Genomic DNA, 22,821 nt, shown 5'->3' with positions numbered 1-22,821 from the left:
ATGATACAGAAGATGAACAACGGGATGGGTATCCGAGATGTTGGTCGTATGCATGGGGCTCCCACTCGTGCCAGGCCATGGGCCCTATACACTCCACTCTGATACCACCTGGGCAGTAGCAGTTGGCACGAGCAGACCGACTCAACAGGCATCTGGGTAGCACTGTTGTCAGGAACGCAGTCCATTCAGCCCTGCTAGCCCTTGCCTGGTGTTGCTACCTGGCCTACAGAGCCCAGTTCACCTAGCGAAGCCACCGCATCTTAATGCTGAAAGGACGACACCCAGATTAACGCAGAAACAATGGTGGTCCAGGCCGTGTATCACAGGAGGGGGTTAAGGCCTCCACATCAAATGGACCACCCCGAACAGACGTGAATGGCCCATCCAACCGGAGTGGCAGCAAAGCTCCAGCTGCGGTCTCCCAGCACCTTCCAGGCAGAAAAGGCACGCTAGCCTTGACGGTCCCCGCTCCGCCATAAGAAACACAAGTCTCCGAGCTCCGGACTCACAGTGCGGACCTATCTACACACAATCTTGGGGCTTCATAGCCGGCCGGGCCAGCTCACTCTCCCTGTGGCCCAAGTCTTCATCACCTCCTCGACTGTGTTGGCTCCGTCAAGGGGCACAAATCCATTGCAAGCTGCGCTCCCCCACAGCTCAGATACACCGCCATCTTGCAGTGGCCTATGGGCTCATCTTTGTCTCCACACTGAAGCAGGATCCCCATCTTCTCAGGGTGATGCTGGACTCCACGCAGCTGACACCACTAGGTCGCAGAACGGGGACAGCAACTTCCAAGGAGTATCTTCACTACTGCAGTGGGGCCGATGTTGGCTTTAGCAGGGGCGGGACCAGCTTCAGTAAGGGGCGGGGTGTTTATTGATAGGATTAAGCCCTCAACACAAGGATAACTGGCAGAACATCTTGGTCGGCAGAGCCTCGCCAAAGGGCAGCCATCTTGCAGCCCAGCTCTCTGGCGTCCCCGAGATACCTTATACCTTACTAAGTTAAGTGTATCCCCAAAGTTATTCACCTTCCAGTGTAGTTTGAGTGATGTTTTATTTTAATCATTTGATGACCTGAGCAACACATTGTTGCTTGACACAGGTAGGTCATATTGGAATTAAAATCTCTTTAGATATCTGTTTTTCAGCCATGATGTGTTTCGTTCTGGCTTGAGAAATTTTCCTGAGCTAATGGTCATTGGGTATTATACAATTTGGGGTGCTGCTGTAATTCAGCATCCCATTGCTTTATTTGGTTTTCAGTTTTTTTTTTGTTGCTCACTTTGTCGTTGGAGTATTCTAGGATTTTGAAAGGCTCGAATTGTACTCCAGAAGCTGTGTAGCTTGGCTTGTCTGGTATATGTTGTTCCTTTGGATTCTCTTTGCAGAAGGTTGTAAAGTGTTATTTCTACCTGCGATAACTAGATCTTTTCCTCCTGCTTCATCTTACATACTCTTCATTTACTCCAGAAGATGTTTGATGAGACCCCCCCACAATTTCATGTAGTTGTCTTCAATCAGGGTGGTTCCTTTACTGTCTTGGATCTAACAGGTGCTCTGATAGTTGCATTTTAGGGCCGGTTGCTTGGTTCTCTGTTTTTCTTTGGGCAGTTTTCGTGCTTCATTGTGGAGTGTTTTCCATTTCTTCACTTTTTTCTTTGTGGTCGCGTTTTAATTACAGGCTGACTGCCTCTTTTTAGATATGTGTGACGTCCGTGTAGACTTGTATTCTCTCTGTAAACCAGGTGTGTAACCTCATTCTACCCTTCCTTCCACTTTCTTCTCTCTATTTCCTCTCCCCTTTTCTCTCCATGCCCTAATTGATCTTTCTCACTTCCTCTCTGCTCCCCTCTCTTCCCCAACGCAACATGTTACAACTTATGTCCTGATGAGTCTTTACAGATTTACAATTATTGTAGTAGTTTTGTATTGGAATTTTAGAGTCCTTGATGGTGTCCTCAATGTGAGAACCACTACTCAGCCTTTTCTGCCAACCAGTGGCATTCTATTGAGTTTGATGCCTGGTGAAGTCAGTTCCTGTAGTAGTACAATGTTGTAGCCATGCGCCGGGAGACCGTATGAGTAAATGCATGGAGTTTTCTGTGAGGCCTCGTGAAATTGTTGCTAGATCGGCCTTTTATTTGCATGCCAGGTATGCTAAGTACTCAATTGCTTTACAGCCTGTGACCACTCACCTCGTACTGTGTTTGTGATTCTTCACTGTAAGCAATATTCGACCCGGCATTCTTCCTTTTTAGGTCTCGCCCTGGAACAGGGACAGAGACTCTATAGCTGTCTGATGCCGGGGAATGAGGGACACAAAACTGGCACGATTTTTAGCAGTCGGATTTGGCTGCGCGAACGCGCACGTTCCGTCCTGCGCCGCCCTCCCAGCCTACTGCGCATGCGCCGCCCTCCCAGCCTACTGCGCATGCGCCGCCCTCCCAGCCTACCGGGCATGCATGCATGCACACACACACACACACACACACGTCGCAGACAGACACTCGCTCACACACACACCCCCTCCCTCACAGTCACACACACGCACTCCAAGACACATACACACACGCACGCACACACATACACACACATACACAGGCCGCCTCCCCCCCGCGCCTACATGCTCCTCTCCCTCCGCCCGCCCGCCGCTCAGCAACGCACTCACCGGCTTCCTCTCCTCAGCTGCAAGGCCCGGCAGCAGGACTCTTCTTCCCTCCTTCGGCACCGGGGCGCAGGGTAGGCTCCTGCCTGCTCCGGTGCTCCCTGCTCCCAACACGGCTCCAATCGCGGCTCTTCCGTGGGAGGCGGGGTAGGCTCCCGCCCTCCTACTTCCTGTTTCCGGGTGTCGCGCCGGCCTGCCTGACTTCCTGGTCGCAGGCCGGCAGAGTAACGAGGATGTTTTGCGGTATGTATTTATTTATTTAATTATGCATTTTCATATAGCGCAGACTTTACCCGAAGGCGGTATTTATTTTTTTATGTATTTATGCATTTTTATATAGCGCGGACTTTACCCGAAGGCGGTATTTCTTTATTCATGTATTTATGCATTTTTATATAGCGCGGACTTTACCCGAAGGCGGTAATGCTTGCCTTAGCGTAATGGTGTTCCTTCTTAATTTATTGGTGGTGTCCCTGTTAGAATTATTCCCACTTTTAGTCTAGCAATGCTTGGCATGATGTTGGCATCTTTGGCATTATTGAGCCCATCCCTGGTATAATGGGACCACAACGTATTGTGGGCATTCTTGACCCAATTGTGCTTCTCTTCACCAGCGGTGATGGTCATCCCTGGCATGCGATGGGTGTTCATGGAATTGGATGTTGATATGTAGACATGTAAAGCCAGACTCTGTCCATGGGGCAGTAATATTCATGAGTACTTGATGACATGGAGATCAAAAATACAACTAAAACTGAAAAGCCATTATTTTGAGAGACTGTCATATTTGTTTTTGGGAATCAGAAATATTTATTAAAATGAAATGCTTGTAATAACAAGCCAATGCATGATTACCAGCTGTGATCGTGTTTTCAAAATGTTTGTAAAGTTGATGTTAAAATGATAATTCATGCTAATTTCTGTAGTCTTATTTACATCTTGTTTACAATTATACTATACTACTAATGTATGTTTACTAGCCATAACTGTACTGTTATATGTTACATTTTAATTACAGTGTTTGCCTTTTACAATCATTTTCTTACAAACTACCTCGTAAAACAAAAATATTTATGGCTAAAATATTTTGCACTGTTTGCACAATATATTTGTGATGTTTACACTTACCTATTTGAAATTAAAATGTACAAATGGATATTTAGTCAATTACCATTAAAAAGTTTAACTTTTTTGCTAAGATATTCTTGTAATCTTTTATGCAAACAAATTTAAATACTGCATAAATAATTTTAACAACAAATACTTTATATGTAGCTTTTTATGTACATAAGAAAACTATAGCATAAAGCAAAAAACATTGCCATTTACAATAATAATAGCTCAAACTTAAATAATGCGAGACCTATTGCATTGCAAATGCTTGTTAGGTTGAGGGACCTATAAGCTGTGCAAAGCGCAGCTTCCGGTCCGGAGAAATTATGTTTTGGAGTAGGGCAGTTTAAACCCGCCTCTCAGCTCCGTTCGCTTTCATTGGCTGGCTTCCTAAAAGGAAGCCAGCCATTGGAAGAGAAGGGAGTCACTCCAAACAAGCCCCGTCTCTTTCGGATTCGGGGGCGTAGGTTTTGCTGTTCTTTAGACAGTGACGTTGTCTGTCACTCAGAACAACAAAACACACGCCCCCCCAATGCGAAAATTACCATGCTTTCTCCGAGGCATTTCTGCTTTGCCTCGGAGAAAGACTGTGGTGGTTTCCAGAGCTGCTCTGCTCCCCCCCCCCCTCCCTCCGCCCGCAGCTCTCCTTCGTCCCGCTCCCCCCCCCTCCCTCCGCCCGCAGCTCTACTTCGTAACGCTCCCCCCCACCCCCCTCTGCCTGTGCACCACGTTTCTATATGTGCATCTCGTGCACGCTCAGGTCTTGCTGCGGCATCGCTTGTGATTCTTGAGAGGAATTGGAACCCTCGTTTTCACAGATCAGGTTTGATTAATAAAATGCAGTGGCGTCCAGGGTATATAGTCAGACATTCTGCAGACCCAATGCCCCATCTCATGCGTACAGGGTTCGTTTCCAGCTTTGACCTTCTTTTCTGTCGATTAACACACATTCCTCGAAATAGCGCTTCACTGTTCACATGAGATGCAAGGCACTGCACTGAGTACGTAGAAATATCAATTAAGGCCCCGCGTTCGTCTTTGAAAACATCCGCATTCGACAGGGCACTCTTCAATAGCCCCATCCCTGAGAACTCTTTAGCCTTTAAATCGATGTCTCCGGTAACAGGACACGTTCAGACCGGTGATGCTGAGTCTGTTCTATAAAGTCCATTTTTCCTGCCGTTTGATATCGCGCGAACTCAACCCGAAGGTATCAGTGCGCATTACCTGATCACAGTTGCGTTACAGACAGATTTATCTTGTTAGGCACTAGGAGATTAAGTGATTAGCCCAAAATCACAGGCTGTTGAGCGTCGAAGCCGAGACTCGAAGTTGGTTCCGAAGCATCGATCCGCTCTAGCCGTTTGGCCACGTCATCTTTGGCCTTGTCTTGTTAAACACTGGGAGATTAAGTGATTTACCCAAAATCACAGTCTAATGAGCGTCGTAGCCGAGACTCGAACTTGGTTCCGCAGTATCGAACCGCTCTGGCCGTTAGGCCACGTCCTCTTTTGCCTTGAAAGTACAAAAACTCAAGGCAGAACCGAGGAGAGAGCACGGGCAGAGGGCGCGTCTTTACAAAACAAACTAATCATACAGCAGCCATTTTAGACCACCTGGGAGAGGAGCACCTATAAGAAGAAAAGGGGTAATCGGCCCCTGCACCCCTTGACCCAGACTGCCCGTCCCTCTCTGCTCATGTGGAGGTCCCTTCCTCTTGTAGGGGGGCTTTGAGATGATCAGTGGGCGGGCATTCCCAATACACATCTGGGGAAGGATAAATGCCACGCAGTCGGGCCAGTGCAGATATCACCTTCATGAAGCTCTCGGGCCAAGGGGGAACCCCTCGAGCTCTCAAGAGGCGCCCTGCTTCAGCACGAGTGAGGATACTGGGGTGACCTTCACAGCTGCTTTAGGCCCCAGCCAGCCTTGAATGTGGGCAGAGATGTTTTAAGGCATAGATAGAAACTGGGCAATGGCCAGCCCCCCCCCCCCCCTTTCCATGGAGCCCCTGAGAAAGTGAACTTTCTCTCTTTTTAGGTCGAGGGACCTATAAGCTGCGCAAAGCATTAGACCTATGACCTAATAGGAAAGTCTTGGGGTCAAATTTGCACCAAACTTTAATAATTGATTAATCAATTTGAGAACTGTGTACCAGTACCGAACAATGAGATCACTCACAAGTTGCAAATGTGTACGGTATCAGCACCAGGCTTACTGCATCCAAAACAATTTGATGTATTCCTTAGATCCCATTTATGCAACTTGTTTGGTTTATAATATATATATATATATTTTTTTGCAGAGTTTTATATAGCGCGAACTAGACCGAACCAGGTATCAGAGCGCTTTACATATTTTTTCCAGATTTTTCAGTTACGTTTTTCAGTTACTTTCATTTTAGGCACGGGGAGATTAAGTGATTTGCCCAGAATCACAGGAGGCTTTGGCGTCGTTACCGAGACTCGAACCCGAGGTCGAGCGCCCTAGCCGTTAGGCCAACTCCTCTCCCCAATTTAACTCCAATCCCCAATCTAATGCCAAAATACAAAGGTAAAGAGCGGGTAAGAAAATCACAAGAGACAAGTGAGTCTTGTTATCAATAATAAGAGAAAAAATAATACAAAGTTTTTAAAGCAATAAGTTCTTGGAGACGTTTAAGATGTTCTGAGCTAGCCGATTGGTAAGCCTTATATTAGTGACAGAGACATTAGAATGCAAGTTGTGTGACCGACTAGCAGACAAGACATCACTTTTATTAGCCATATTCTTCTGGCTCATCACTACTGAACAAAAAGTATGATTATAGCCACATCTTGATACTTTGATAAATCTCTGTAAAAACAAATTATTATCCATACTAATTTAATTTGAAGAAAGACGTGACAAAAATTCTCTTAATTGTATATAACAACAAGCATTTACAATGCAATGGTCTCGGCATTGTTAAAGGAAGAGCTATTGGCATTGCTCATGACATTTAAAAAAAAAAACCATAAATAAATGGTATTGTCATTTACAATGGCAATAGGTGAGCCTTAGAGAGTAGTAGATAGTATTCGCGGACACAGAGCCACACACAGAGAGACACACACAGACAGAGCCACGCACACACAGACAGACAGAGCCACACACACACAGAGCCACGCACACACACACAGACCGAGCTCTGTGTGTGTGTGTGTGTGTGTGTGTGTGTCTGTGTGTGTGTCTGTGTGTGTGTGTGTGTGTGTGTGTGTGTGTGTGTGTGTGTGTGTCTGTGTTTCTGTGTGTCTGTGTGTGTGTGTCTGTGTGTGTGTGTGTGTGTGTGTGTGTGTCTGTGTGTGTGTGTGTGTGTGTGTGTGTGTGTGTGTGTGTCTGTGTGTCTGTGTGTCTGTGTGTCTGTGTGTCTGTGTGTCTGTCTGTGTGTCTGTGTGTCTGTGTGTCTGTGTGTCTGTGTGTCTGTGTGTCTGTGTGTCTGTGTGTGTGTGTGTGTGTCTGTGTCTGGCTCTGTGTCCGGGAATACTCTCTACTACTGTCTAATGCTCACCTATTGCCATTGTAAATGACAATACCATTTATTTAGGTTAAAAAAAAAAAGAAAATGAAAAAAAATGTCATGAGCAATGCCAATAGCTCTACCTTTAATAATGCCGAGACCATTGCATTGTAAATGCTTGTTTGTGATATTTTACAATTGTTTTGCACCTTGTCTATAGCTGGGGTTCCCAGTTGTTATTGTTATGTTAAACAATTTGTAAAGGGCATAGCTGCCCCAGCTAAGGGGCATTGCAGCGCTAATCCGAAAAAAGGGTGACCTGCCAGAAGCGGCCTATCTCCGAGTACTGCTGGAACAACTAAGAAGAGAACAACCATGTCTTCAAATTTTCCTGAAGGTCCAGTGGTTCTAGACACTCCTAATAGACCGAGAGAGTGCGTTGGTGAGGGCAGGGGCCTTAGCACAGAAGGAACGTCCTCCAGCTCTGGCTCTTTTAAGACCGGGAATACAAGCACACACTGGGTTCGAGGGTGGATACGGGGACACTAGATAGGACAAGATGTGGGCCCATTGGGAGAAGAAGATTTTATGAGTGGCGGCCAAGATCTTAAAATGGACACAGTTTTCCTCAGGGAACCAGTGCAATTTACAAAAAATTCCGGAGACAGGGCAATGCTGTGGAAGAGAAGACAGCAGCCTGGCTGCGGCATTTTGAGTCAACTGAAGTCTGTAGATCACAGCCTTGTTGGTTCCCATGGGAAAGGATGGATGCCTGAATGATTACTTTTCTGATGGAAGGGTTAAAAAAAAACCAAGAATGGGTTTAAGGCCGTAATAAGTTCAAAACACATGCCTGCCACTGATTTCGCCTGTGGTTCAAAAGTTAAAGCATTGTCGAACCAAACACCAAGGTTCTTAGGTACATGATTATTTGCCTTCTTTCGGTAGTAGTTTCAGATCGTTTTTTTCTGTAGGAAGTATGCAGCTTTTTACTCTGCAGTAGATTTTCTTCTGCTATGTGGGGCATTTGGATGCATGTTTGCTTATTTTGTAGATCTGGAAAAATGTATCGCTTCTTTCAAGGATTATCCAGATGTTTGCAGTCTTATCTTTCTATAAGGGTAGTGTATACTTTATAGTTGTCGATGATTGGCATGGCTTAGGACATTTATCTGGCATTCAGTGCTTATTTGCTTAAACAAGTTTTATTTTATTTGGATATACATTTTTTGGTTGCGCCAGATAGTTATGCCAGCGATCAGAGTCATTAAGGTAGACCAGCCCCTGCCGGTTTCTTGGTCGGACCACTTTCTCGTCTGCTTTTCCTGGGAAGTGCTGCAGCAGAGTTTGCCAACGCGGTCCGACCTTCCACCAGTTTTCTGTAAAAATGATCCTTTGCTTTTTAATAGTGCTTTGGCTTCCTCTCTGCCCACTTGTCGCAGGACCTTAAAGGGAGCCCGTCAAGGCTCACTGAGTGGATTTCCAAATCTGTGACCGCCCTTTCTCTTTCGCGCGCACCTAGGCTTGCAAGAGATTCCCCCTCCAAATCCTGGTTCTCGTCTGAGCTCCAATCACTGAAACATGAATGTAAGGTATTGGAGAGGACATGGCGTTACAATAACTACTGCCCGCAGGCCAAATATGCTCTCCGAACCAAATAAAATACCTACTACAGGGCGATTTGCTGGAGCAAAAAGCCGTTATTTTTCTTCGCGCATTGACCAGGCGAATAACAACTCGATAGAATTTTTTTCAATAGTGCAAAGTTTGGTGGCCCCCAGTGCTCAGGTCTATTTGGTGCCTGTCTCTGAGACTTGGTGTGATGCTCTTGCTGAGTTTTTTCTGGATAAGATTCAGGCCATCCAGGCAGCTTTTTTCGCCTGCTCTGTGGGACCCTTAGTTCTTTCTATTCCCTCCCCCTGGTCCCCAGCTGCCCCTATCCATAAAGTATATGCTTTTTTCCCCAGCAGAGTTGTCCTGTACCCTTAAAATTATTAAAGGTTTGAAATCGAGCTCGCCCACTGATCTTGTGCAGGTAGGCTCTTAGCCGCTGACATTAATAATCCAGTAGTTAACAATATTGTCAATATGTCCCTGTCGGAGGGCTGGGTGCCTGTCACCTGGAAACAGGCTAAGATTCTTCCTCTTCTAAAAAAGCCTTCACGGAATCCCTTGTCCCCTGGAAATTACCGCCCAATCTCTCTTCTGCCAAGTCTGGCTAAAGTGTGTAAGAAGGTGGTCACAAGACAACTCATGGACTTTGTTGAAGGTGCTGGGTTGTTGCACCCAGCGCAGTCTGGCTTTTGAGCCTCTTCCAGCACAGAGTCTGCGCTGGTGGAGGTTTCGGAGGCAATCCAGGAGTGTCTGGATGCTGGCGGGAGGGCAGCTTTGATTATGCTGGACCTCTGCGGCATTCGATACAGTGCCTCACTCCCTTCTTGCTTGCCTCTCGGAGATTGGCATTCCCGGTTCCGCTTTAGGTTGGCTTACCTCCTTCCTGGCTGACCGGTTGCAGCAGGTTTGGCTTCCACCTTGCGCCTGTGCACCCCAGCCAGTAGTCACAGATGTCCCGCAGGGTTCGTTCCTTAGCCCACTTCTCTTTAACATCTATGTCATCCCGTTGATATATCTAGCGGAGGAGCTTGTGACTAAGGTGATTGCCTATACGGATGACACTCAGCTTTTGTTTACCTGGGATGGTGACGGTGCTGAGGTTTCCTCCGCCCAGCACTGCCTACTCTCTATATTTAGCTGGCTGGCTCGGGCCCAGCTGAAGTGTAATGAGGAGAAATCCGAAATACTTCTGTATGGCAAATTTCCTCCTAATTTCAGAGTTATTATGGCCAGCAGGGTTTCCTTTGCCTTGCCTGTCGGATACTGCCGCAAAAATCTGGGTGTATGGTTTGAGGAGAACCTAACCTTTGCCACCCAGATTAAGAAGCTGGCGGGGTCCTGCTTTGGCATTTTTAAATCGTTGAGGAACTTTCTTCCTCTTCTCCCAAAGGCTGCAAGGAAAACCGTGGTTCGGGCTGTGATCCTCTCTCGCCTGGACTACGCCAATGCCCTGTATGTCGGGACTCCCGGCTATTTGTTGAATAAGCTCCAGGTAGTGCAGAATTCAGCGGCCCGTCTCCTGCTGGATCTCCCCAGAAGGAGTAGCGTGCACCTCCATCTGCGCGCCCTGCATTGGCACCCTATGGAGGTGCGGATTAAATTTAAGGTCTTGTCGATTGCCCATAGTGCCCTGTATGGCCGGGGGCCCAGTTATCTACAAAAGAGGTTAGCTTTTTATGTGCCGATGAGACCGCTGCATTCCTCTTCCCAATAGTTGGTTCAGATCCTCCGTTTTATATGTCAAAGGCTTGGTGGATGCTCCCTGTCCGGAAAGCTCCTCTAGGCTGGAATGCATTGCCTTTGGCAATTAGCAGTACTTAAGAATCCTGGTCTTTCAAGAAAAAGCTGAAAACCTTCTTGTTTTAAACTCTGTTTTCAGTTTTCGCACCGGGTCACTCTCTGGAGTAGCCGAGCGCGCTACAAATGCATATAACAATAACAAATAACCAAAAATCACAGCCCTCTTTTGTTGCTGTTTATCTTAAATTTATCACTAATGAATATTAAAACACTCGAAAGACAGCTAAGAAGCTTATTCAGAAAGACTGGAGCCTCCTAGTCCTAACCAAACATGCAATATGCTATGTATCTCCCTTATAACAGTGGAGAGCAGCTAAGAAATATTGCGAGCTGTTAGGGCAGGCATACAAGTTGAAACGTGTGTGTAAGAGGAATGTACCCTGAGGTGCATTGAGTTACAACTTAAAGGGCTGTGACTAAAAAGGAGGAAGGATAAGTACCCAAATATTATCTTCTGAAAAAGAAGAGAACCAGGCTGCTACGTTGCCAGAAATACTAGTCTCCACAAGTGTGGATGTGAGGACTGTATCAAATGCAGTGGACAGTTATATTAAAAAATTGGTTCCCTCTTCTGCTTTGTTCAGGATAATTTAACTTATTCTGAAGTCTGTGGTAGATTGGTTTCATTACTACTGTCAGGGCAAAAATACATGTGGCATGATTTAAAGATCTAATTTTCATATAGGTAGGTCTCCAGCAGTTTGCTCAGTATGGGCAGCAAGATAATGGGTCCATTATTCTCAGTGGCTCCACTGTCACGGATAGCTTTTTAATTTTTTTTTAAATATATTTTTATTAATTATAACACAAGAGTAGAAATGTACATTTCGGGTATCGTTGGTGTAACATATTAGTGGCGAACGGGCAGATGAAATACAATACAATTGTAGGCATCTGGAAAGTATCAATACCAGCCGGGGCTGGGTCAAAACAATACAAGACAAATAATCATAAGCAAACATTATCAGAATCTGCCCACCAAGGATACAGGATATAAAAATAGACACTCGACACCCGAATATGCATAACAACAGGCTCAGGAGAATATGCCACATCTCTTGTGGAGAAGGGAAAAGGGAAAAAGATAGGTCATAGAACAAAAGAAAGGAAAAAAAAAAAAACACAACCCCCCACCCTGCACCCCTGCGGATGGCTAAGACCTAACCCCACTAGCAGCGTGCCTGTCGCCCCCTAAACTACACCCCAAGGAAGGGAAAAGACGGAAGAGGAATATCTTACGATACGATGCGGGCTCCCGGACTCCCCTCCCCCCCGCCGCGAGCAGATGTTCCCCACCATGGTACGAAGAGAGGTAAAGCAGGCTAATAAGCAAACTGATAGGGAAATCACCAAAAGAGAAAAGACCATCCCGCCCAGCCCCAGACATCACAGAGGCAGAAAATCCCATTGTCGAACACAGTCAGTACACCAAAGCCAGAAAAGCAGAATCCCATATGGCCCTCACTCCCACCGATACCACCCAGCAGTCTCAAAGGAAGTCTCTGCACAGAATTAAAACAGTCAAGTTCAACCCTGGCCTCTACGATCCATCACACAAACCCTTTCCGATAGGACCAGCGCAATAGCAAAGGAGTCGAAACATTGTAGAAAAGGGAGAAGATCAATATAGCATCAAGGGGTCAGAAGAGTCAAGTCTCGAAGTCTATCAGGAATACGAAAGTCAATCCAAAGAACATCGATGGAGGTCTCCAGAAACGAAGAAAGAAATAAGTCCTGTGAGGGCGATGACTTTGCCGAGCTTGCTGGCTGGTCAGGGGCTCCAGTCGCGGGCCGCTGTAGTTGCGCAGATACAATAGGCGTCAGATTAGAACGATGCTCGGGGTTCTCCTCCCGGATAAAATCATGCTTTGCGGGGGTCACCATATGTTGCGGGTCTGACTCTGGGCTAGGGTCCGGTCTCGAACAAATAGTCTCGATGCGTGCGGTTAGGTTGTGGAGAGCAGCCTCCATTTGCCAGTGAAGAGCCCCGATGGCAGCCATTACGGTCCCCAGTGTCGGTCCACACGTCGTCCGATCCATCTCCGCTTAATCGATGACAAAGCAGGTCATCAACCCCGGAGGCCGGCTACTCCGGGGAAACCAACTGGAGTGGGGTGGGCGAGGGCGACTGGCGACTTTCAGGCTGTGCGCTCTTTACACCGCTGCCGAGAGCGGGGGCCCCCCCGCGGACCCCGAGGGCTGCAGCAGGGTCCCAGGAACCGGACCTCCACTCACCGCGGCATCCACGTCTCGTCGCCGTCCGGCCAGTATACGCAGGGACTCGAGACCACCACCAGGATCGAGAATTCGGGTCACTCCAATGAGACCGGACCCTGCCAGGTACCCGCGGCCGATGTTGTTCAACTGAAACCCGGCTGGGTCAGTACTCGAGGCCCCGGCTTACAGTCTGGAGGAGGCCCGAAAATGACAAACGGTGTAACTTCGTCAAAAAAGGTGATAAAGACTCCGGGATTGCGCTCCTGGACTCAGAGACGATTCAGACACACGGGAGTCTGGCGGGAGGTCAGGATTAAGTTCAGGATATATCCGCCAGCGACGGAGGTCGACGGAGCCGGGAGCTTATGCGGCCATCTTGGTTGCTAGCGTAGCTCCTCCTCCACGGATAGCTTTTTAAATAGCAATACATTGTCATTTCAATGAATCGGAGAACCCTGACACAAATAATCTTGGAGACATTTTAACAAGATTAGCTCTCTTCCAGAGAGGTGAACTCTATTCATGCTGCTGGAAATACTTTTGATAATATCTGTATCAATTTCCCTCCACTAGTCCCAGGTGAAATTGCAGTCCTGAAGTGGTCGGACCATCGTTTGATCCCTTTTAAACGAACAGTTGATGCCAGTCTATTAGTCAACTTCCAATCTGACGGAAACCTTTCCGATTCTCGGAAATGGGGGCAAAATCATGAGCGCTAATATATCAACACTGTTGATATACGGTCTCTCCCTCCTTTAGGGAAGGTTTCTGGATAACCTGGTCTCATTTAATAATTGGATGCTGGATACTGGATGCTGTGGATGAGTTAGCACCCATTGTCTGTGCCAGCCAAGGTCGGCCACCCCATCTGCCCCATGGTACACACCGGAGTTAGCTAAAGAAAAATTACATTACAAACAATTTGAGTTTGAAAGGCACTCTCCCTATAAACCTGAAGACCTCAACCAGTTCAGGTTGGCCCAGAAATCTTATTGTATACGGATTAGGGATGCAAAAATTTTTTTACTTCGCATCCCAAGTGGAACAAGCAAAGTGTGACCTTCATTTCTTTTTTCTTCAAATTTCTAAATACTTTCTGCAACCTAACACCTTATCGTGGGATATTCTCATCTTCTCAGGTTCGGTGCGACATACAGGCTTTCTGTTTTTTATGAAGAAGAAATTCAAAACATTCAACAGGGCTTCTACGTTCGTTGTCCCGAACCATGTCCGTCGCATGGAAATGTGTTGAGTGCCTTATTACCTCAATGTACTTTATCCAATTCTCAGCCTATCTCTCTACTTTAATCATGGCAGCCATTCTCTCAGGTAAATCAGGCTCATCTTGAGATACATGCCTGCCAGCCATATTGCATAAGTCTATTCATGCGGTGAACCCAGGGTTGAACCAGTTATTAAACCTGTCCCTTTCTTTGGCTGAGGTTCCAGGATCTTAGAAATTGGCAGTGGCTAAACCACTTTTGAAAAAGCCTTTGGCGCACACCTCAATTTTGGCCAATTTTAGACTCATTTCATTGCTCCAAGCGCTAGGTAAAATCCTAGAAAAATTGGTAAATGTGCAAATGACCACTTACTTGGAAAATTCAAATTCATTACATTTCTGTCAATTGGGTGGTTTTAGAACCAGGCACTTTACTGAATCGGCTCTGCTAGAAGTCTCTGGGGCCATTAAGATGACACTAGATTCTGGTAACAATGCTGTTCTCATCTTATTAGACCTATCAGCAGCATTTGATAATATTTTTTTACTCCATACTGTTCCAGAATTTTCTAGACATTGGCATTTCCGATAAAGCCTTAGCTTGTTTTATATCTTTTTTGACTGACCGGAAACAACTAGTATCTATTGGTCGGTATGTTTTGCAAGAAAGATCATTAGCATTTGGAGTCCCACAGGGCTCCTGTCTTAGCCGTTCCTTATTCAACATTTTATCTGGCCCTTTTAATATCTTTGATCACGTCTTATGGAATTGTAACCATTTCCTATACAGATGACACTCAATTAAGTCTGTCTTGCACAAGGGTTCTTTTGGGTCTGAACAGAATTTTAAAAACTGTTTTCTTAACCTCATTCGTTGGGTGGAAAAATAATATCTAAAATGTAACCCTGATATGACAGAAATTCCATTGTGTGGGAAGTCAAATCTGTTTTCTCCCCTGACGTAGTGGCCAGATTTTGTGCCTCCTGCCCCTCCAACAGTAGAAGTGGCTAGAAACTTGGTAGTTCAATTTGTAAATGCCCTTACGTTGTGGCCACAAGCACTATCGGTAGCTGGTAAGTGCTTTTTGTTTATTAAATCTTTAAAAAAGTTCTTTGATTTTCTCCCTTTAGCCACCAGCAAAACTGTTGCTTTTGCTTTGATAACACCCAGGCAGGAATACTGTAACAGTCTGTTTTTCTGGAACTTCTAAACAACTGCTTCATAAACTCCAGATTGTCCAACACTCAGCGTCCAGATGGGTGCTTAAACTTCCCAAACACAGTTCTATTTCTAAAGCACTCAGAGATCTATATCTGTTATGATTCATAAGAGAGTTTTATTTAAAAATATTGCGTTGGTTTTAAAGCATTTTACGCTACAGGCCCTAAATTTCTAACAGGTAGGTTCTGCCATTACAGGTCTCGAAGGATACTTAGATCATCGAAAATATGTACCTTTGTATTTTTCTGTACCTTAAGTCACTCCTTGGAAGAGTGTCAGACAAGTTCAGTCAATAAATCCATTAACATACGGTTGAAATAAGTGATGGGCTGTTCAAACCAGTATAGCAAATAACAAATATTTATACAAAAATATCCAGAACCTGTATTCAAGTAAAAATGCATAGAATTTGAGGTGAAAATCAAAACAAGCAAGGCAGAATTGCAAAGAGTTAAATGCTGTCCTGGAAAATGACTTTGTTTGGAAACAACTTTGTTCTTAGTTCAAGTTAAGCTGCAATTTGGGGTTTGAAAGTTCCTCATCATGCTAGAACCTGAAGTAAAAAACCTCGTCAGCGCCAGGTATCTCCTTTCTACTGCGAGTGTTGAACTGTTAGCATTGCCAATGTTTATCAGGTATGATTTTCTAAAAAGTAAAAAAAGAAAAATAATTACAAACTACAGGAGGAGAAGGAAACCTATATCTTATGGTATTTCAAGACGGTACTTTGCATTTGGTGTTTCCATCCTTATAAATGCCAGGACGAATTTTTCAAATTAACTCTGGGAGACTGAATAGAATTTAAAAACAATAAGGAAGGTGATGGCAGATCCTGCAGGCATCAGGGAGGCATTCCAGTTATTTAATCAGAATCTCTATCGAAAGGACTGCTTTACCTCCACAGAGACTCTGCATCAATTTATAGGGTGGTATTTCCATTGCAAGTTGAACAAGGCTCAGCAGGCTACATTGGAAGAGCCTATAACACTATCTGAGGTAGAAAAATCTCTCCGTTCTTTAGCTAAGGGTAAGGCTTTGGGCCCCTATAAATCCCTTTAGAATTTTATGCATGTTTTTCACATATTTTGGCCCAGTACTTCGGGATCTTTTCAATTCTTTTAGTATGCTGGATCAGGTCCCAGGGTCTTGAGGGAAGACAAATATCGTTATTTTCCCTAAAAAAGGAAGGACTCTGTGGCTCGTACCGTACAATGTCGTTAATTAACACAGACTCAAAAATGTCTACCTGTGCCTTAGCTAGTAGGCTATCTGCAGTGATTTCAGGGCTGGTACATTCAAATCAGCATGGATTTATTGCTGGATGGGATGCAACCTTCCATGTTAACACAGCCAATACAGCTCTCAAGGCTGCCACTGCAGATGGGGGCTCCTCTGGCAGGATTATGCTAGACACAGAGAAGGCCTTCGACCGGGTCTCTTGTCCTTTTCTTTGGGCAGTCATGGAATCTGTGGGATTTGACCCCCGTTTTATATCTAGAGTCCGTCAGTTCTATGTGGTCTTGAAAGCTGCTTGGGTTTTCTTTCATATACTATTGCTATCTTGTGAGGCACCAGGCAAGACTGTCCGCTATCCCCTCAGCTGTTTGCATTAAATATCGATCCGTAGATTAAAGCTCTCAAAACAGTCTGAGGATATCCATCCGCTGCTTATACATTGATTTGAGGGGAAAGTTATAGCCTATACAGACGGCGTGGCAGTCTTAACTCCTGTTCCGGTTACAGCCTTTAGGGCAGTAGAGGTGGCTGCACAGGTATTCGGTGAATTTCAGAATATAAGTTTAACTGTGTAAGATTATCCCTCCTACCCATGATAAGAGGTGGGTACACTCGGCCACTTATTTGGGAGTAGAAGTGACTGTACTAATTGATGACATAATTGAATACAATTATGGGAAACTCTAAACAGTCAGTCGGTGTCTTCAACAAGTGGGATTGCTTCTGATCACAGTCTGATTGGCTGGTCCAATTTGATTAAAATGATCATCCTCCCCAGGTATTTGTATCTTTTTTTATGTATTCCCCCTCTTTCTTTCTGTGGCTTTCTTCAGGAAGATTGATGCATGCTGGCAGAAGTTCATCTGGAGTTATAAGAGGCCTCGCTGATGTATACTGCTGCTGCAGTTGCCTACATTTTACTATCTCACCTTGTTTCTTTCTCGACTTAGTTTAGTCATGGGTAGGGGAAAATGGATGCAGGGTCGTAAGTTTGCAGAGTATTTACCCCTGTGGATGTGATTGCCCCTTGCATTGACATGATTAACACTGTCTACTTTTAAAGGACCCTGTTCAAAACTCTAAATGTGTTTCATCTAATCTGGAGCTCTCTAAAAAATTTTTTCCAGATATTGCTCTTTTTAATCGATATACGTGTGTAGGATTTAACCCCAATATGCCTCTTTGTATTCATCATTGCTTCGGGGAGAGCTGAGAGGCGGTTAAACTATTTACTCTGGGGCGAATGTTCGAGGGGATGTGTTTCTGCCCTTGGAGACAATTTATTCTCACCGTTTAACAACCAAAGTAAAAGGGCAAGTCCTCATGGGGGGTTACAAATGGAGACAAGGCTGTTCTAAGGAGGGACTAACAAGCCTATGAACGAATCACAAGCCAGCATTTACGAAGGGCAATGACACAAGCCAATGACCAATATGGGCGGAGAGTGGGCAGAGCTTCTATTTCATTCTCCAAAAAAGCATGCCACAGAGCAGTGCATGTGCTGCCCAGGCTCGACCTAAAAACAACTATCACGGTCTGCCGGCAAATGAAACTGATGCAGACACATGAATGTCATTTTCCGGTAGATTTCATCTGGGTAGTACTTGTGCCCATATTATATTATCTGTGGACAGCACTAAAAATTAGGTAAGGAAGTATCAAATAGTGCTGAGGTTGAGGAGAGCATTGTAGAACACCATATCTAACAGGAATTGCAATAAAAAGGTCTGGCTACGTTTGATACATTGTGTAAACATTTGATGGCATTGGAGGCACACGGGCTACTTTAGTATCTGCGTCTAGTATCAGAAAGTGGATTATTAGTTGGGGTGGATGGTAGTTTCTACAGGCAATTATGGCACTTTGCAAATGACAATGCGCTACCACACAGTTACATTCAAAAATTGCCATGCGTCATGTCCAATAAAGGTAGATGGGTAGAGAAAGTTTGTTCTAAAAAGTGGGTCAGGTTACTAAAAAAGTTTGAGACCCACTGCCCTAGTATATGATATAAAAGTGTTCCCATGGTCTAGAAGTTAAATGCCACTAGTGTGTGTTAGTATGCAAAAATGGGCAAAAGGGACATTTTCTCCATCTAGCATCACCAGCAATTGGTCACCCCCTCGTTTATTGCTTACAAGGCTTCATATCAAACCCCTAGAAGGGTGGTTCTGTCCCATGTTGCAAATTGGTTAGGAATTGAATTGGTTAGGAGAAAGATAAATAGTTTATGCAGAAATCAGAATTATCTATAGGGTAATAGAAGTTTAACTTCAAACTACAGAAAAGGACCCATCCCTCCATCTTTGGCAGAATTGCGGATGCAAGACAGACTATATGTGTTCTGCTCAAAAGTAAAATCTCTTGCTGTCTTCAGGACATTTGACCTCCTCCAGTCGTTAAGGAAGGTCTCATGTTCTCAGCATGTTTTAAACTATTCTGATCAGAAATGCTCAAAAACTAACTGGAAATGCTATCCTGTTTGTAATAAATAAATAAACTTCTGCAAAGTAGCTGAATTGTTGACCCCTCTAGCCAAGCCTCTGGAAGGAGCTCATATTAAGTAGTATGAGATTCTTGATTCAAGTCCTTCTTCGGACCTTTAAGAAGAGCTGTTGCTTCTGACTACTGATATGAGAAACCTCGGATGGCAGACAGATGCCAGCAGTGTTGTAGCACTGATTTGCCAGCAGTGTTCCATACCCCTGAGCATGGTATCATGATCTGTCTTCAACTTGTGAACATAGAGGGAACAGAACTGGCCTGGATCAGATCTGCTCTATCTCGGAAATATCAGATTGTAACCCTCTCCTCCTTTCATCTTTTTTGTCTTGGCTGCCCTCATTTGATCTTGTGGTTCATTTTCAGGTTCTAGGCGGGTGACATCAGAATATTCTGGAGATTAAATCGCTGCGTTCTCACATCCATGTTACAGATTCTATGCTAAGTTATTTTATGATTTTGGCAGATCCCAGATCATTGGCCCACAAGAAAATAAACCAACAGCAGAGAGGAAATTAAAGTTTCTTCCTCATTTAGTAAATACGTGCAATGTGCAAATGTCAGCATTGTTGTGCGATGTCCTCACACTAGATAGTCAGGGGAAAATGTAGCAAATGCCCAAAGGGCTCTGAATTTGCAGTAGAGTTTTTATTCTGGCACTCTGGCTTAATTTTGCAAATCCTGGTGCTGTGGAAACAGGACATATTCCTGTAGGTTTGCACCTTCTTTAGAATTATCAAAGGTTGGAGTCCCAATAGTTTGCTGGACCCCGAGAGAGTGCTGCCAGAGATCCCTACATCAGTGCAGGAGGGGGTGAAGTTCCCAGTACAATCTATGTCTACTTTCTTTTTTGGTTTGACCTTCTTGGGTTTAAGATTTACCTTTTTGTGTGCAGTATAAAACATGTGCTATAATGTAAATCAGTGGTTCTCAACCTTTTGACTTCTGGGGGATTCCAAATTAATAATTCCTCGAACCTGAGGAACCCCTCTCCAACCCCCAATCATTATTGGAATCCAGGGAGGCCGTTTTGACCGACATTGGGCTGAGGAGGGGAGCAGGCACACGTTCTTTCTCTCACCTGCTGCTGGGGCCCTGACGCTGCTCGTTCCCCCTGCCGCCGTAGTTTCCAGCTCCACGGCCGCAGTTGGGGGGAACTACAGCTCCCAGCAAGCCTTGGGTGAAGTTCCGGTCCCGCCCACACCTCCACAGGATCAGCGCGCCCGGAGGCGCTCAAATTGAGGAAGCTCCCACGGAGGAGCGGGGGCCGTTTTGACCGACATTGGGCTGAGGAGGGGAGCAGGCACACGTTCTTTCTCTCACCTGCTGCTGGGGCCCTGCCGCTGCTCGTTCCCCCTGCCGCCGTAGTTTCCAGCTCCACGGCCGCAGTTGGGGGGAACTACAGCTCCCAGCAAGCCTTGGGTGAAGTTCCGGTCCCGCCCACACATCCACAGGATCAGCGCGCCCGGAGGCGCTCAAATTGAGGAAGCTCCCACGGAGGAGCGGGGGCCGTTTTGACCGACATTGGGCTGAGGAGGGGAGCAGGCACACGTTCTTTCTCTCACCTGCTGCTTGGGCCCTGACGCTGCTCGTTCCCCCTGCCGCCGTAGTTTCCAGCTCCACGGCCGCAGTTGGGGGGAACTACAGCTCCCAGCAAGCCTTGGGTGAAGTTCCGGTCCCGCCCACACATCCACAGGATAGGCGCGCCCGGAGGTGCTCAAATTGAGGAAGCTCCCACGGAGGAGCGGGGGCCGTTTTGACCGACATTGGGCTGAGGAGGGGAGCAGGCACACGTTCTTTCTCTCACCTGCTGCTGGGGCCCTGACGCTGCTCGTTCCCCCTGCCGCCGTAGTTTCCAGCTCCACGGCCGCAGTTGGGGGGAACTACAGCTCCCAGCAAGCCTTGGGTGAAGTTCCGGTCCCGCCCACACATCCACAGGATCAGCGCGCCCAGAGGCGCTCAAATTGAGGAAGCTCCCTCCGCGTCGCGGACGCCGGGCGAAGCCCGGGCAAAGGGCGGGCCCTCTGTGGCCCTCAGAGGACTGAGAAGGACGGGACGGGCCACCCCACTTGGCCCCATCGAAGGAGGAGGTACAGAGTCTTTAAATCTTTCTATCTTTTCCGCTTGGAATTGCCTATTATTGTTTCCGGATTTCTGCTATTCAATAATTATGTCCATCTGGGAGGAGTTGAATGCCCTGTGTGGCACAAACTATTCACCGGAGGTATCAACCCCCCCCATAGTGGGAAGAGACACCAACCGAATAAACTGCACTTCCCAGGATGAACCCTTATCCCCAGAAAAAATCCTTCCTCAGGCCAACATACTGTCCCGGGGTTTAACCAGTAAAAGGAAACATGATGAGGCTAATAACGATCAAATGTGTTGTAGCCCCTCATTATCCCCCTCCAATCCAACGTTATTAATGACGGATAAGGCTGAGACTACAACCAATGACTCTGTGTCGCCTCTCCAATTGACCCTATTGGCTCAAATTGAACGATTGTTAAACTCTGCATTATCACCTCTGGTCACTAAAATCAACGATCTGGGGGACAGGTTGTCCAGTATCGAAAAAACAGTAAAAAGGATTTATCCAGTACCTGAAAACATTGCTATACCTACATGTCCTACTTCCCCTGCCAACCTCGAAAAGGCTAAGCCCGTTGCAAGCAGGAAAGCTTCCCCTCTTACCACACCCACTCCAAGTGCCCGCAATGTTACTTCTAATCCTGTATATGTCCCTCACACAACTCCTAGAGTTATTCAAGAAAGAAGGCATCAAATTAATCTACCCCCTGAAGCCGCCCCATACGTGACAGTTCTCTCTGGGGTCCCTGCACTAAAACAAGGCAAATTTGAAACACACCAGGACCTGCTGAACAAAGCCATCTTTTGGCTCCAAAATAATAGACCGTTACCACCTACTCTAGATGGCGGAATTTTGAGCGTGAGGAGGGTGGGGTGGCTAGGTATGTTGCCTAAATGTATTCCGGGGGACTTGATATTAATTAAATTCAAACACAGGAACATTGCCCCTTATTTACGATCTTCTCAGCCCAAAATTGGAGATGGTCCCATCTGTATTTGGGATTTGCATGACTTTTATCCTAGCCCCCAACCACTGAATTATAATACCTGGTGAAAGGGGACTGTGTGCACCTTGTGTTATTACTCTGATTAGTTGACTCGTTTTTAGTTTCTTTTAAATAGATGGTTCTCTTTGAACTTTTTAATGAATTGTCGAGTTATTTATGAATGTATGTATTTCTCTTTGTTGCTTTTATGGTTTTAAACTTAAAAACCGAATAAAGCTTATTTGAATTTGAATTTGAATTTGAATCCAGGGAGGCTCCCACTGAGTCATGACTGTTAGCCAAGAGCCACAGCCTAAGCTTTGTTGATGATTTGAACTGCAAAACAATTCACAAAAAATACAGAAAAAAGCTTTCAAGCAAATGCACAAATGAGGACACATTTTATTTCATCCGCAAACACATAAATAAAAAAGAAATCAAAATTTTAATTTTAATATGAAGGTTGGAGCTTTTCTAAATTCAATTGAGGGCACTCATCATCAATATTATATTCTGTTTGATACACTTGCATTGCTCCCACAAGTCAATTTGAGGATACTCATTTTATTTTTAGTCTCCTATTTCAAATTCCTTCACATCGACAGTCCATTTAAACATTTTTAGTATACATTTAGCTTGTTTAATGATGAGCACGTTTTAAATCTGTTAA

The 22,821-nt window shown here is 45.5% G+C and overlaps 1 protein-coding gene across 1 annotated transcript in view; it reads left to right on the top strand.

The window, feature by feature from the left end:
• AP1B1 (adaptor related protein complex 1 subunit beta 1) overlaps positions 1-22,821 on the top strand; it is a 342,547-nt gene that overhangs the window by 45,572 nt on the left and 274,154 nt on the right. The gene's annotated exons all lie outside the window — the stretch shown is intronic.

The sequence above is a fragment of the Lissotriton helveticus genome, chromosome 11 (genome assembly GCF_964261635.1).
Source record: "Lissotriton helveticus chromosome 11, aLisHel1.1, whole genome shotgun sequence".
In the NCBI taxonomy this organism is placed as follows: Eukaryota; Metazoa; Chordata; class Amphibia; order Caudata; family Salamandridae; genus Lissotriton; species Lissotriton helveticus.
Note: the sequence above shows the minus strand (reverse complement) of the source record. Positions and strands in the feature narration are given on the sequence as shown.